Here is a 17,217-nt window from a genome sequence, read left to right as displayed (position 1 = left end):
GAAGTTCAACTGTATGTAAGGATGCGCAGGATTTCAGTTTTTCTATAGTCGAGCTGCACATACTTTTAAGTACAGTACATTTGTTTACCAATTAAGTAACCTCAACAAACATTTATTTCCTCATTTATTCAACTGCTTTATCAGTCCAGGTCCGTAGAACGCGGGGGAGGGGGGGCTTTTTTTCCGAGATGGTATAATTTTGCTATAGTAAATTATAATTTAGATCCCTCTCCCATCCCCGATCACACTTTTTGTTGTTGAAGGCCGAGCACTGGAAAATTCGGGGATTAGAACAGTTAAAGAGGTTTTTTTTGCTTCTCATATTAATTTTGGAATTTGCTCCCGCCCCTTTTGGACAGTTAAGGTTTTTTTTATTGTTCAGTTTTTTGGAGGTTGACACCCACTCCCCCCTTTTAATACCGTTGCTACGGGCCTACAGTTATAAGTGTACTCCTCAGCATTGGTACTTCATGAGGAGGTTCTTTCATCATTTTCTTTCATGAGTATCTCATCTAATGTAAAAACACACGCACGCATGGCGCAGTGGTTAAAGCTTTTGCTCTAGAGTAGCGGAGCTGGCCCGTAGCAAAGGTTTTAAAAGCGGAGGGCCAACTCCCCCCAACCCCTAATTTTATGTCCAAATTCTGGATTTTGCCAGTGCTCGACCTTACAACAACAAAAAGTGGGGGGAGGGGGGCAACCAGCACATTAAAGAAAAAATTACTACAGCAAAATACTATACCCCCCCCCCCCCCCTTGCGTTCTTCAGGCCTGCGGAGTAAGGGATTATCCTTACGTTGTGGGTTCGAGTCCACGCGTGACATGGAGATCGGACTTTCGGATGAGACCGTATAGATCGAGGTCCCATGTCGCAGTTGGTGTTTGTACGAAAAAATTCCTCGCTGCTCAAAGCCGTAAATGCCGAGTTCATGTCTAAATAGGCAGCCCTCCACCGGCAAATAGTGGCGTCTCAATATGAGTGAAAAGTTCTTGAGGGGGCGTTAAACAAACAGACATACACATGTACACACACACACTACAATTGAAGATGCACGTCTGCGAAAGGACTTCATTATAAGTTTCCACATAAAATACTAGTGATGCTTAACAATTTTTCATTTACATGCACTGCCGCATTCTTGTGAACGGAGGTTTCTAAATGTATAAGACATGGACTTCAATAGTGACCTGTGTATATATCGTGTTAAAGTTATCTATTATAATATGTATCTTTGCACGCATTACCTTATCAGGACTAGATAAAATACAGGAATTCCACAGTGTCAACCACCTTGATTTTAAGTCTCCATGTTCTTTCTAAACTTTGTTTTGGTCGTCAATATTTTGGTAAGCATTTCAAATATATACGAAAATTTTAGTTATACCTATATATATCTATTTTAGATAATATGATTTAAGCTTAAGATATAAGTAAGATTGGTGTATATCAAATGACTTTTCAGTTGCGAAAATTTACGTCTGATTCTTCATTCGTAAAGGTACATGATATTTGCCCCTAACCCCTCATCCCTTTGGAGAATAAATTTTTGCTGTTAATTTAGTGTGAACATTTTTTTTAATTGAAATTTGGTCGGCCCCCACTGTTTTTACAGTATGGTTAAACACTCTAACGTCACAGGTGCTTGTGGACAGGATCCTCCCCCCTCCCCCGAATATATACACCCTGGTTCCGAGGATATTTTTATTCGTCTTTTTCCATAAATTAATCTTCAAGTACACATTTACAATGTATTACATTATGAAAAATCCCATAAATACCGTAGAATTATCGTTTTATTAAACATGTTAAAAAAATCATACCCACGGGATTTTTTTAGGGGGGGGGGGGTCCTGTCCACAAGCACTTGTGTCTAACGTTAGTGTTTAATTTTTTTTTCACAGGCACATATTTTTGGACAGACCCTCATTCCTTGGCACTCCCACCCAATTATACAACCCAATAGCTTGTCAATTTTTGGAGGGGTTGTCCACTAGTACCTAGCTGTGACTTTTTCCGAAAAGAGAGAGTTGGATGCCGAGATTGTTGGTTGTGGTTCGGGGGATGCTATAATTAAACAATTTAAGAACAGCTACGGCGACATAACATTGTTGTACATATATCTTCTATCCGTCAAAATTACCTAAACGCAAGCATTTGGTTATAATTCTAGATAAATTTGGAGTGATTGTTTTTTCTAGTAAGACCAAATCACGGGTGCTAGTGGACAGCCCCCCCCCCTCCCCCGAATATATATCTTGGTCCAAGGATATTTTCATTCGCCTTTTTCCATAAATTAATCTTCTAGTACACATTTACAATGTATTACATATGAGAAATCTAAAAAATAAAGTAGAATTATCGTGTATAATTGTCAAACAATGCAGTAAGACAGAGTTGAACCTGGAATATAATTATATAGGTCATAGATCATTTCTCCAAAACGTTTTTTTTTTTAGGTCTTTATTCATTCTTCTCATTCCCAAAATCTTGATTGGTACAAATGTCATCCTGAATGTGGAGTAAATGAGTGTTGCCTCCATATTTGGAATGATCTCGGGAAAAGAGGGCTGTATGACACCATGCTATTACGTCATCGGAGAGTGACCAATTACTGCGCTCCTTTGTTGGTGGAGAATGACGTCTGCTACGTCCAGCACGCAATAGAACAGTGTCCTTGTGCTCATGGTTTGATCTGTGTGCCAGACCCTGGGGAATTTGGAAAATATCACGGTCGTTGTAGACCTGGTTAATGCATAATTCAAGTGCATACATGTATCTGATGAGTGTATTAAATGGTACAAAATCACTTTAATTTCATGTTCATCCTCAGAATGACTTTATGAATTTTGAATGTATATAAAACAAATGTCAAATTGTTACTGTTTTATTCAAATGTTTAAAAATTACGAAAGCCTATTAGGATCAAACTACGGTAAAAATATATATATATATATATATATATATATATATATATATATATATATAACAGGCGTTACAACGCGAAAAAAGGCGTAATAATGCAGAAACAGGCGTAATTACGCCTTTCCAAACGGCGCTATAACGCGAAAAAAGGCGTAATTACGCCTTTCCAAAAGGTGTTATTACGCCTTTCCAAAAGGCGTTATAACGCCTTTTAATTTTTTTTTTTTTTTACCGTAGTTTGAATCTAATAGGCTTTCGTAAAAAAAATAACGTTACCAGGGAATTTTCAAATCCCACCTCTCTCTCTCTCTCTCTCTCTCTCTCTCTCTTGACTTTCCTACATAAGAAGAATGTGACATACCGGTTCTATGAAGGGGAAGAGATCGACTTTCCTACACCTTATTTAAAATCACCATTGTGTACTATTATCAAATAAAGGTCTATGTTTATAAACACCCCCAGACTGTTTTTATTTTGAATGTTTATCTTTTATTTTTATTTATTTATTTTTATTTATTTATTATTTTGTTTGTTTGTTTGTTTGCTTGTTTTTATTTTATTTTATTTTATTTATTTGTTTGACAAGTGGTTTTTTTTTGGGGGGGGGTGTTTTTGTTTTTTCCCTTTTTAGGTCACCTGAGTCACTCAGGTGACCTATTGCTATCCGTTTTCGTCCGGCGTCGTGCGTCGTGCGACATGCGTTAACATTTGAAAATTTTTAGCTTCTCTGAAACCGCTTAACCAATTTCAACCAAATTTGGCATAAAGCATATATGGGTAAAGAGAAAGAAAAATTATGAATTTCATGGTCCCTGCCCCCCTGGGGCCTGAGGGATGGGGCAAAAACCACCAAAATTAATGCAATCTTTAAAAAATCTTCATCTTTACTCCAGGACATCAAACAGTCAAACTGTTGGCATGATTGTAATAAGCATTGGGCCCTCTACCAAAATTGTGAAATTCATGGCCCCAGGGTCAGGGGTTCTGGTGCTAGGGCGGGACTACATAGATCATATAGTGAAAGTGCATTATTTTTTTTTAAATCTTCTTCTCTGCCCCTGGGTATTATTTAAACAAACTAAGTACATTGTTATAATATGGAAGATTGCCTCTTCCAAAATTGTGAATTTCATGGTCCCAGGGTCAGGGGTTCTGGTGAAAAGGGGGGGGGGGCTCTATTGACTATATAGTGAAAATGCATTAATTCTTTGAAAATCTTCTTCTCTGTTCCTGGGGATTAAATAAACTAACAAAGTATATAATTATGATGAGCAAAAGTGCCTCTTCCAAAATTGTGAAATTGATGGCCCCAGGGTCAGAGTTCTGGTGTTAGGGCGGGGCTCTATTGATTATATAGTGAAAATGCATTAATTCTTTGAAAATCTTCCTCTCTGCACCTGGGTATTAAATAAAGTAACTAAGTACATAGTTATGATGAGCAAGAGTGCCTCTTCCAAAATTGTGAATTTCATGGCCCCAGGGTCAGGAGTTCTGGTGAAAAAGGGGGGGGGGCTCTATTGATTATATAGTGAAAATGCAATTATTCTTTTAAAATCTTCTTCTCTGTTCCTGGGTATTAAATAAACTAACCAAGTATATAGTTATGATACGCAAGAGAGTCTCTTCCAAAATTGTGAAATTGATGGCCCCAGGGTCAGGGGTTCTGGCGTTAGGGCGGGGCTCTATTGATTATATAGTGAAAATGCATTAATTCTTTGAAAATCTTCTTCTCTGCCCCTGGGTATTAAATAAACTAATAAACTAAGTAAGTACATAGTTATAATGAGCAAGAGTGCCTCTTCTAAAATTGTGAATTTCATGGCCCCAGGGTCAGGGTTCTGGTGTTAGGGCGGGGCTCTATTGCTTATATAGTGAAAATGCATTAATTCTGTTAAATAATCCTGTCTGCTCCTTAGTGTAAATCAGATAAACAAAGTGATTACTTACATGGTCCCAGGGTGAGAGGCTCTGGTGTTTCTCTGTGGGGACGGGGGGGGGGGGGGGGCTCTATTGATAATATAGTGAATCTGTATTAAAAAAAATGCATTATTTCTCTGAAAATCTTCTCTGCACCTGGGCATATCAGAGGCAAAAAGAGTAAAAGTTTTAATAAAGATTTTTGAACATCTGGACCATTTTGTCAAGCGTTCTGGTCCTGGCCAGGGCTCTATTAATTTGTATTCTACTGAGAGGAGTTATTCCCCTTTGCCATTTACTTTTGATAATTAGTTACTGTAAATAATGTACTTGAAAGGTTAATAGAATAAGAGAATTATGCAAGATTTTTTATCGTATAATACAAAAAGTACTTTCGTAGTTTTTATGATCAGGTAGACTTGTAAGTAATAGATAAATAAAAATGAGACAAAAATAACTTGTCTTATTCAATGCTCATCAAAGACCAAGATAGTCCAATGTAAGAGATTTCAACAAGGAATTAAATTAGTACAGAAGCACTGATAGTTTGTTAATATACTGTATGGTGTTAGCGATAAATAGGGAGCAGATCAGATCCTAATTTATGAACTGTTAATGAACACTAGACTAATTATTTTGTTGATCCTGATAACCCTATTTTTCTTGCTTTTGGACAACAAAGCTTTACCTTTCAGTTCATTTTATACTCTATGGATCCTTTAAATTGTTGTATTATACTCAGGTGACCGTTATGGCCCTTGGGCCTCTTTTTTTTTTTTTTTTTTTTTTTTTTTTTTTTTTTTTTTGGTATATAAGGAAATAGATTTTTCTTACAGACTAAAGAGGAAAGGCTATTCGACATTCCTCTGAATTGTAACTATATGCATATTAAATATATATACCAGTATTATACACAACTATTCTCAGCTTCTTTTAAAATAGGAATTGTATTATCTAACAGTATATACCATAATAAAATTCCCTTTTAAATATGAATTACATTTATCTGCACAAAAATATGTTACAAATAGTACATGTAGGTCAATTTTTTTCAAATCAAAATCCCTTAGATCCTCCAATCCAGACACATGGATCTCACTAAGCATTCCCCCTACTGTTACCGCTCTCTTTCTCCATATTGTAGACTTTCTTGATGAACTTTCTCCATACAGTTTCCAAACTCTAGCTCTTAATGATCTTTCCCTAAAATTTTTCAGAAATTCTCTCTGTAAATTCCATTCTCCATACTGTTATCAGACTTATATCCTAACTCTCCCGAGCAGTCACTTTCCCCATGGGCGAATCTAGAAGGTGGGGGTATATAGGGGGGGGGGCGCTGGGATTTTCAAAGTTATTAAATTTCTATGTATAATTAACGAAAAATTACTTCCTCGGACCCAATTCGAAACACGGACCATTTTTAAAATGGGAAGAAGAGTTATGTACCTGAAAAAAGAAAAGTGCCCCCCCCCCACAAAGACACCATCACCATCATAAAAAGATTTTTCAGGTTTGGTCAAGTTTTTATTATTTTAATTTCTTTCTTGTCAATAAAATTTTCAGATGGATATTTTTTGTGGGTATGGAACACGTACCTCCTACCGGAAAAAATCCCTGGATCCGCCCCTGTTTCTCTCTCTCTCTCTCCCCGGCCGAACGCCTCTAATATGCTCTAGTAGACATACAATATTAGAGTTTATATGGTCTATGTACATATGAGTTTTCCCGTGGATTCCAGTGAACTCTATATAATACAATGTACATGATGTAGCTTAGAATCATCTTCGCTAGCCAAGGGTTTCCGATCCGAAATCTACAGAGTAGATTTCGGATCGGAAACCCTTTGCTAGCGAAGATGGCTTAGAATAAGCTGCTGAATTTCACTTGGTCACTTCCCCTAGCCTTAAAATTCGTCATAAGCCTCATGAGCCTATATACATGAATTGGTATGACAGGTTTGATCGGGGGAGAGGGTTTTCAGCTGGGGCACACCAACATGAAACCGTCAGCCGGGATACATTCTGAAGAGAAACGCTAGAGATTTTCTTATTATAGTGCGCATATTACGTAACTACTGTTTTGACGAAGGGCAACACTATGTGGAGTAGGATAGATATGAGCGCTAGTGGAGTGGAATAGAGTGTGTCATTGATCGATCCATCATGAGTTATTTTAACCTAACGTTTCACTTCAATAAAAAGAAATATATCAAACTCGTTTTATTTAGAATAAAAAAATATAATTGTAATCTATATAATATCAATAAGGTACATCTAGTATGTGAATGATAGTTAACAACTCTTTAATTTTAAAATTAAAAAAAAATTCGATTAATGGAAGGATGTAAGAAAATTAAATCAAGGGGATTGGGAATCTTTTTACTCGATCATACTGTGGTTTGAAAAAAAAACTTCGTCATGCATTACTTGTACATATACATGTATTAACAATTTAAGTACATGTAACTAAGTTTAATTTAACATGCGATGCTTTTAGGAGAGAGAATGGTACATGTAGTATCTAGGTGCTTGGGTTTTCATTTATATGAAAATGTATAATACCAATATATATATATATATATATATATATATATATATATATATATATATATATATATATATATTGGGGGGTATTAGTTAAGTTTCTTTCTGAATTTCCATCCAGTATTTTTTTTTTCGTCTCATTCCAATCCACATTATTTAAACCTATTCTATGCATTGCAATGCGCACGATAAGCCACAATTCAAAATTCTGAGCTTCGCACGATCGCAAGCCATGTAAGTTTCGGGGTAATATGGAATGCAAACTCAAAGGTACGTTGTATTATAATTATTTTAGAATTGATTTTAGATTTCATTGAGTTGATTTCTATTTAGGAGACAATAACTAGCAGAGTTTAAAGTTTCCGCCGAAACGCTTGATCGACCTTGTCGGCCAAGGTGTTTACAACAATAAAATACAGCTATTTTGAGGGTTGTTCTGTATCTAGACGTGTGCACAGTAAATTATACATTTGTACTCTTTGAGTTTCTAAGAAAGTATATTTTAACTGTTTATATACAGTTCATCATGGTCTTTATTTACAGTTAACGGCGAAAATTCTAAATTTATATCACAGGGGATTTCCTATATTCATTTTTTTTTAATTTATGGATAGGCCTAATGAACTACTGAGAACGCGGTCATATGGAGTCATTCGCAGATACTCTTAATGAAGATAGAAGATTTTCTAATTAAGCTTTGAAAGATGAACTACATTACAAAATGTTATCGATCTGGTACGTGACCTACAATGCGTATATTTCAATTTAACTGCAGCTCCTTTCAAAGCGAGGGGCCTGGTTGTAGGTGAATTCGTATACCCTCGACATATGCAGAACTTCACTTTTCAGTCTTTACAACTTCAGGCCTCTGGGGCTCGTTTCTCAAAAAGTCGTAGATTTCAGCCTAAGTTAGTCCGACTAAGGAAGTTACGCCAAAATTTAGACGGGCCTAAATCGCGTTTCAGAAAGCGGCGTAAGACTAGGCCTAAGACAAAGACCTCTCCGCTAAGTACTAAGCATGCGCAGATCGTATTTTATTTGGTTTAGAGACTATAATTACATGTGGCGGATCAAATTAATATTGAATTTAAACCAAAATACAGAAGTAAGGCACGGATAGCACTAGTGCGCGTGCATGTTTTCTCTATTCGCCATCTTTCAAACATACATTTATATATTATGCAAATCAATATGTATACATATTTTCAAGGTTACAGCATAAAAATTAAATAACTATTTTTGTACGCTCATGTGACGGGGGTCCTCCCTGTCACTGGCACTGATTAATAATTACGATTGTTTTTATTTACATAGTTTATTTACATATTTACAACACACGCAATATATTTATAGTAATACACAAAGTTCACAATTATAAGATACATCCACTCTCATTGACTTCCAAACTCATTCTCTACTCTTGTTATCACATGTTCTCAGGGCATGGCCATACCAAATCTCTTACTCTCCAGTTTCTCACACAAATCAACCTAATGCTCACTTTCATCTCTCAGAACTCTATCAAACATAATAAACAAACGACAACAGAACTGACATAGTAACAAATTATAAATTCATGCTTGCTCAACTCTCTTTCTCTCTAACTAGCTTATAGGACAAACACCACCAAATGTTTTCCCATAGACTTCCATACAAATTCCAATCACTGTCACTTATTTATATAATCAATATTCAAAAAATCAGTCACTGTGAAAGAAAGTTCAACACCTCTTCTTCAAAATTCCACCACGAAAAATATATCGTGCCGTTGCGTTTTTCCTTTAAATTTTGGCCTGTTTACAACTGGTATAGATCCGCACTGAATGAAACTGTCCAGCAAAATATCACCCCTCATCTCAAGTCTTCCTTTACAAGTCCTATATCTTTTCACACATTCTGTTATATCACATATAATTTTTATCACTTATATTTAACTGTCAAATTCCACCACAAAGATTTTCTCTTAATGACCAATCAGGACTCCTGTCAGCTTTTCTTCTCCGCACAACTTTGGGTGTCCAAGATGGCAGCCCCCTGTACCTAGGCAATTCTGGTGTTTTTCCTATAACCAAATGGATAACAAAGTGAAAAAGTGGCCAATTTGACATTTTTAGATAACATGTGTATTGTACATTTAAAATATGTAACCTGAAGAAATTACATGTAAAAACATGTAAATTATGACTATCTATTTAATGTAACCCCCCTACACAGAATGAATGCAACTGTGATATGAAGATGTATTGAAAGTGAACTTCATATTGACTTTTTACAGTGATTATGAAATAAAATATGTAATTAACTGACTAACAGTGTTATTTCTTATGTTTTCAAGAGGATTTGAGGGATTACATGTAATTTTCACATTCAGGGTATATTGTACCCGGTTTTAAAAAAAATAGCCAAAAAAAATCAAATTATTGAGAAAAAATGTTTTTAACATGTATTTAATTTTACAATTCAAAATAAAATCACTAAGCAGCTGACAGCCAATTAAGAGAAGGTTATCAAAAGAGATGAGAGGTAATCTGATCTAGTAGTGTTGTTTCTCTGTAGCAGTAAAACTGTCATTACCCCCTTCAATACACCTACATTTTGCAGTGAGGGTTGCTGGCTAATTCCTATCATGATAATAAATTATTGCACGATAACACCTTAACTTGACATGATGCTGATAGAGCAATGGAAAAAGCACATCACAAGTGAATTTCACTTCAGACACAGTATCCATAGTAAAATTTTCAGTCAGGTTTCAAAGATGGGAAAATTCAAAAGAGGGAATAATTATGGTTTTAAACCCGAATATGTGCCTCACAACAAGGGAAAATTACTTAACAAAGAAGAAAACTCACCTGCACCATTCACAAGAGTAGACCGGGAAACCCTGGAACTGGTGAGACATCCACCCTCAGTGAGTGAGGAACAGGAAATGATGCTGCGACCTGGGTGCCACCGGTTGCTGCGGCCAAGACCCCTGAAAAAGAAAGAGAATCCTGAGGCTTTGATGCAGGCCGAATCCATGGGGTATTAACTACAGTTCTTTAAAATTTAATAAATAATGAAATTAAACCTCTATAATTAGTAAATAAATTTTCTAATTATTAGAATAGGCCCATATAAGGCCAATATGCCTGAAATAAGGGGTATACCTAAGATCATGTCCAATTAATCAGCTTAATTAACTCATAATTAATTAATTCTCTAAATTATCATAACATTCTTTAAAATTGATCATTTATTTGAGGAAAAAAGTTACAAAACCAGTTTCTACAGACTGTGATGAGTCTTTTGTCTCAATTCTGAAAACAAGTATAGTCTAAGGGGAGTAACTCTAATTTCTGAAAATGAACTTACCTGGATAGGAAGTGATCAGATACAAAACTGGTTTCGGTAGGTGTGATTCAGACTCCCACAGACTGCTCCATCTTCAAAAGACAAGTGGGCTGTTCAATACAGCCTTCAAAGAACATGGGAGGACCAACCCTGGATGTGACGGCAACCTGACCTGGGACATGGACTCTGAGGAGAGGCGTGGCCTGGGTACTCGACTACGGCTGAAATGCAGCAGGTGCCCTTACACTTCAGAAATGCACAAGCTCTATGTGGAAGTGCAGTCCAATTCCAGGGGAAGGAAAGCAGCAACAATAAACTATGGCCTACAAGTAGGTCTAAGTCAAACCCCCATTGGCAGTTCATCTCTGCGCAAAATTTTTATGGCCACCAACACTCCACCTCCAGCCGAGTCTTCACTACAAAAGACAAGTAACACTGTCATGCAAAAAGTAGTTACCCTGAATAAGAGTGATATGAAAAAAAGATGTAAGAAATTAGTTAATATTAATAAATTGCGGGGGGCCCCAAACCCAAACAACATAGGAATTCAGTGCGATGGGATGTATAATAACTCCCTCTACTCCGGGGTGGGGGAAACCCCCTTCCAGCCTGCTACACAGACCGTCTTCTCAATTGCAGAAGATGTGACCAGTAGTCACGAGATAATATCTTTAGTGACCAAAAACAAAATATGTCCTGAGCGACAGCACCTCAAGAACAATCCAAGCCATGTGTGCACTGAGCAGACATGTGGGGCAAATATACCCATGACCAAAAACATTGGTGACGAATTCACCTGGGCCAAAGAGGGCATAGAGGACCTTCTCGAGAATGATTTAAATGTCAAGGACATTACGTCAGACCCTGACAGTACAATATTCAAGGCTGCAGAGTCTTTGTATGCCGAGGGCAAACTATCGGACGAACCGCGACATTTTGTCGACACTCGGCATCTTGCTGAAAATGTCAGAAAGGCCATCAAGAAAGATGAATCTTTACAGAAAATTATGCCCAAAAATACTAAAGCTGAAAGAATCAAACTGCTACATAACTTTGCTATAGATTTTACAGACAGATGCACTGGTGAAATAAATCAGGCACAAATAAAATGCACAGGTCATGCATGCAAAATTAAGAAGCAACTCTCCTATGTGAGTGATGCCATAATTTGCTGCTACATGGGTGAACATGCCTTATGCAAAAAACACTCCTTAGTATGCAAGGGTGGAAAGAAAAATTGGCTCGCTAAAAGTGCTTACCTTGATGGAAACTTCAAAATTCCATACTCCAGGGCCAATGCAAGGATTCTCCAGGCCTGTGTCAATAGGCGGCTTGCCCCGTCAGTGCTAGACAAATCCATTCTTAATACCAATACACAGAAAGTGGAGAGCTTCAATAGGCGTCTAAGGCGGTCACTGCCTAAGAATGTCACTTTTGCACGCAACTTTCACGGTCGGGCGCACAGTGCAGCTCACAGTACAAATAATGGCCCGGGGGAATCCATAAAGATCTTGTGTGCTGGTGTGGGTGCCCCCATCCCAGAAGGGGGGAGGGTTAGTCAATCTCTGAAAAATATTCAAAATAATTATGAAAGGCAAAAAACATATCAGAAATCAAAAAAATATAGAAATACTAGAGTAATCAAAAGAAAAAAGCTGTATAAACTCTATGAACAGCATCAGGAGGAAGTAAACTACAGAAAGAATATGATGTTTTCAAAGTCATTTAAAGACCAAAAATCTCAAAAGTTAAGCAAAAAAAATGAGCACAGCTATTCAAAACCCCTAACTAAATGAAATGAAATTTACATGTAATTAAAATATAATTACATAAAATGCACCAGGGCATGTGTGACTTGCTGCACAGCCCCTGCAACTGGCAGTGAATCCTCTCCTGGTTGATAGAGTGGGACTCTACTACCAGGTGCTGGGGGTTCACACAAAGCTTATTGTGACATAAGTGGCTGCACTCGACATTGTCACGTGGAAACTGACTCCGTGTCAGTTTCCATTCTGCCATAAGGGCAACTCTGTGTGCCTTTTCAACCTTTCTACCCTCCTCTGGCCAGTAAACAGTTTGTAACCCATAGCCAGAAGAGGAAATCCTACCCCTCCAATACACACAGGTGCCCCCCTGGGGGCCCCGCTCACTTTTAAGATTTAACTTTTTTTTTAAATTATCAAAAAATGCATCCATTTTGTAATCAAAATGACAAATGGCGCTAAAAATGCACTATTTTCTTACACTTACCTCATAAACTGGTTCTTGTCACCTCTGTATAGGACAAACACCACCAAATGTTTTCCCATAGACTTCCATACAAATTCCAATCACTGTCACTTATTTATATAATCAATATTCAAAAAATCAGTCACTGTGAAAGAAAGTTCAACACCTCTTCTTCAAAATTCCACCACGAAAAATATATCGTGCCGTTGCGTTTTTCCTTTAAATTTTGGCCTGTTTACAACTGGTATAGATCCGCACTGAATGAAACTGTCCAGCAAAATATCACCCCTCATCTCAAGTCTTCCTTTACAAGTCCTATATCTTTTCACACATTCTGTTATATCACATATAATTTTTATCACTTATATTTAACTGTCAAATTCCACCACAAAGATTTTCTCTTAATGACCAATCAGGACTCCTGTCAGCTTTTCTTCTCCGCACAACTTTGGGTGTCCAAGATGGCAGCCCCCTGTACCTAGGCAATTCTGGTGTTTTTCCTATAACCAAATGGATAACAAAGTGAAAAAGTGGCCAATTTGACATTTTTAGATAACATGTGTATTGTACATTTAAAATATGTAACCTGAAGAAATTACATGTAAAAACATGTAAATTATGACTATCTATTTAATGTAACCCCCCTACACAGAATGAATGCAACTGTGATATGAAGATGTATTGAAAGTGAACTTCATATTGACTTTTTACAGTGATTATGAAATAAAATATGTAATTAACTGACTAACAGTGTTATTTCTTATGTTTTCAAGAGGATTTGAGGGATTACATGTAATTTTCACATTCAGGGTATATTGTACCCGGTTTTAAAAAAAATAGCCAAAAAAAATCAAATTATTGAGAAAAAATGTTTTTAACATGTATTTAATTTTACAATTCAAAATAAAATCACTAAGCAGCTGACAGCCAATTAAGAGAAGGTTATCAAAAGAGATGAGAGGTAATCTGATCTAGTAGTGTTGTTTCTCTGTAGCAGTAAAACTGTCATTACCCCCTTCAATACACCTACATTTTGCAGTGAGGGTTGCTGGCTAATTCCTATCATGATAATAAATTATTGCACGATAACACCTTAACTTGACATGATGCTGATAGAGCAATGGAAAAAGCACATCACAAGTGAATTTCACTTCAGACACAGTATCCATAGTAAAATTTTCAGTCAGGTTTCAAAGATGGGAAAATTCAAAAGAGGGAATAATTATGGTTTTAAACCCGAATATGTGCCTCACAACAAGGGAAAATTACTTAACAAAGAAGAAAACTCACCTGCACCATTCACAAGAGTAGACCGGGAAACCCTGGAACTGGTGAGACATCCACCCTCAGTGAGTGAGGAACAGGAAATGATGCTGCGACCTGGGTGCCACCGGTTGCTGCGGCCAAGACCCCTGAAAAAGAAAGAGAATCCTGAGGCTTTGATGCAGGCCGAATCCATGGGGTATTAACTACAGTTCTTTAAAATTTAATAAATAATGAAATTAAACCTCTATAATTAGTAAATAAATTTTCTAATTATTAGAATAGGCCCATATAAGGCCAATATGCCTGAAATAAGGGGTATACCTAAGATCATGTCCAATTAATCAGCTTAATTAACTCATAATTAATTAATTCTCTAAATTATCATAACATTCTTTAAAATTGATCATTTATTTGAGGAAAAAAGTTACAAAACCAGTTTCTACAGACTGTGATGAGTCTTTTGTCTCAATTCTGAAAACAAGTATAGTCTAAGGGGAGTAACTCTAATTTCTGAAAATGAACTTACCTGGATAGGAAGTGATCAGATACAAAACTGGTTTCGGTAGGTGTGATTCAGACTCCCACAGACTGCTCCATCTTCAAAAGACAAGTGGGCTGTTCAATACAGCCTTCAAAGAACATGGGAGGACCAACCCTGGATGTGACGGCAACCTGACCTGGGACATGGACTCTGAGGAGAGGCGTGGCCTGGGTACTCGACTACGGCTGAAATGCAGCAGGTGCCCTTACACTTCAGAAATGCACAAGCTCTATGTGGAAGTGCAGTCCAATTCCAGGGGAAGGAAAGCAGCAACAATAAACTATGGCCTACAAGTAGGTCTAAGTCAAACCCCCATTGGCAGTTCATCTCTGCGCAAAATTTTTATGGCCACCAACACTCCACCTCCAGCCGAGTCTTCACTACAAAAGACAAGTAACACTGTCATGCAAAAAGTAGTTACCCTGAATAAGAGTGATATGAAAAAAAGATGTAAGAAATTAGTTAATATTAATAAATTGCGGGGGGCCCCAAACCCAAACAACATAGGAATTCAGTGCGATGGGATGTATAATAACTCCCTCTACTCCGGGGTGGGGGAAACCCCCTTCCAGCCTGCTACACAGACCGTCTTCTCAATTGCAGAAGATGTGACCAGTAGTCACGAGATAATATCTTTAGTGACCAAAAACAAAATATGTCCTGAGCGACAGCACCTCAAGAACAATCCAAGCCATGTGTGCACTGAGCAGACATGTGGGGCAAATATACCCATGACCAAAAACATTGGTGACGAATTCACCTGGGCCAAAGAGGGCATAGAGGACCTTCTCGAGAATGATTTAAATGTCAAGGACATTACGTCAGACCCTGACAGTACAATATTCAAGGCTGCAGAGTCTTTGTATGCCGAGGGCAAACTATCGGACGAACCGCGACATTTTGTCGACACTCGGCATCTTGCTGAAAATGTCAGAAAGGCCATCAAGAAAGATGAATCTTTACAGAAAATTATGCCCAAAAATACTAAAGCTGAAAGAATCAAACTGCTACATAACTTTGCTATAGATTTTACAGACAGATGCACTGGTGAAATAAATCAGGCACAAATAAAATGCACAGGTCATGCATGCAAAATTAAGAAGCAACTCTCCTATGTGAGTGATGCCATAATTTGCTGCTACATGGGTGAACATGCCTTATGCAAAAAACACTCCTTAGTATGCAAGGGTGGAAAGAAAAATTGGCTCGCTAAAAGTGCTTACCTTGATGGAAACTTCAAAATTCCATACTCCAGGGCCAATGCAAGGATTCTCCAGGCCTGTGTCAATAGGCGGCTTGCCCCGTCAGTGCTAGACAAATCCATTCTTAATACCAATACACAGAAAGTGGAGAGCTTCAATAGGCGTCTAAGGCGGTCACTGCCTAAGAATGTCACTTTTGCACGCAACTTTCACGGTCGGGCGCACAGTGCAGCTCACAGTACAAATAATGGCCCGGGGGAATCCATAAAGATCTTGTGTGCTGGTGTGGGTGCCCCCATCCCAGAAGGGGGGAGGGTTAGTCAATCTCTGAAAAATATTCAAAATAATTATGAAAGGCAAAAAACATATCAGAAATCAAAAAAATATAGAAATACTAGAGTAATCAAAAGAAAAAAGCTGTATAAACTCTATGAACAGCATCAGGAGGAAGTAAACTACAGAAAGAATATGATGTTTTCAAAGTCATTTAAAGACCAAAAATCTCAAAAGTTAAGCAAAAAAAATGAGCACAGCTATTCAAAACCCCTAACTAAATGAAATGAAATTTACATGTAATTAAAATATAATTACATAAAATGCACCAGGGCATGTGTGACTTGCTGCACAGCCCCTGCAACTGGCAGTGAATCCTCTCCTGGTTGATAGAGTGGGACTCTACTACCAGGTGCTGGGGGTTCACACAAAGCTTATTGTGACATAAGTGGCTGCACTCGACATTGTCACGTGGAAACTGACTCCGTGTCAGTTTCCATTCTGCCATAAGGGCAACTCTGTGTGCCTTTTCAACCTTTCTACCCTCCTCTGGCCAGTAAACAGTTTGTAACCCATAGCCAGAAGAGGAAATCCTACCCCTCCAATACACACAGGTGCCCCCCTGGGGGCCCCGCTCACTTTTAAGATTTAACTTTTTTTTTAAATTATCAAAAAATGCATCCATTTTGTAATCAAAATGACAAATGGCGCTAAAAATGCACTATTTTCTTACACTTACCTCATAAACTGGTTCTTGTCACCTCTGTATAGGACAAACACCACCAAATGTTTTCCCATAGACTTCCATACAAATTCCAATCACTGTCACTTATTTATATAATCAATATTCAAAAAATCAGTCACTGTGAAAGAAAGTTCAACACCTCTTCTTCAAAATTCCACCACGAAAAATATATCGTGCCGTTGCGTTTTTCCTTTAAATTTTGGCCTGTTTACAACTGGTATAGATCCGCACTGAATGAAACTGTC

General features: G+C 37.5%; 1 protein-coding gene and 2 long non-coding RNA genes across 3 annotated transcripts in view; 1 reads left to right on the top strand and 2 right to left on the bottom strand.

The window, feature by feature from the left end:
* Positions 1-7,605: 7,605 nt before the first annotated feature.
* LOC133195594 (uncharacterized) overlaps positions 7,606-17,217 on the top strand; it is a 74,316-nt gene continuing 64,704 nt past the window's right edge. The window contains exon 1 of the mRNA XM_061331478.1: positions 7,606-7,653. The gene's annotated coding sequence lies outside the window, so the exon portion shown is untranslated. The remainder of the gene's footprint in view (positions 7,654-17,217) is intronic.
* On the bottom strand, positions 10,241-12,277 carry LOC133194490 (uncharacterized). The gene is made up of 3 exons (XR_009722098.1): positions 11,976-12,277; positions 10,738-11,132; positions 10,241-10,357 (listed from the first exon to the last, which is right to left on the bottom strand). It is a non-coding gene; the product is annotated as an uncharacterized LOC133194490 (long non-coding RNA).
* LOC133194489 (uncharacterized) lies at positions 14,241-16,277 on the bottom strand. The gene is made up of 3 exons (XR_009722097.1): positions 15,976-16,277; positions 14,738-15,132; positions 14,241-14,357 (listed from the first exon to the last, which is right to left on the bottom strand). It is a non-coding gene; the product is annotated as an uncharacterized LOC133194489 (long non-coding RNA).

This window comes from Saccostrea echinata, unplaced genomic scaffold (genome assembly GCF_033153115.1).
Source record: "Saccostrea echinata isolate AGI-Se365-2 ecotype Australia unplaced genomic scaffold, CSIRO_AGI_Sech_v1 ptg000029l, whole genome shotgun sequence".
Lineage (NCBI taxonomy): Eukaryota > Metazoa > Mollusca > Bivalvia > Ostreida > Ostreidae > Saccostrea > Saccostrea echinata.
Note: the sequence above shows the minus strand (reverse complement) of the source record. Positions and strands in the feature narration are given on the sequence as shown.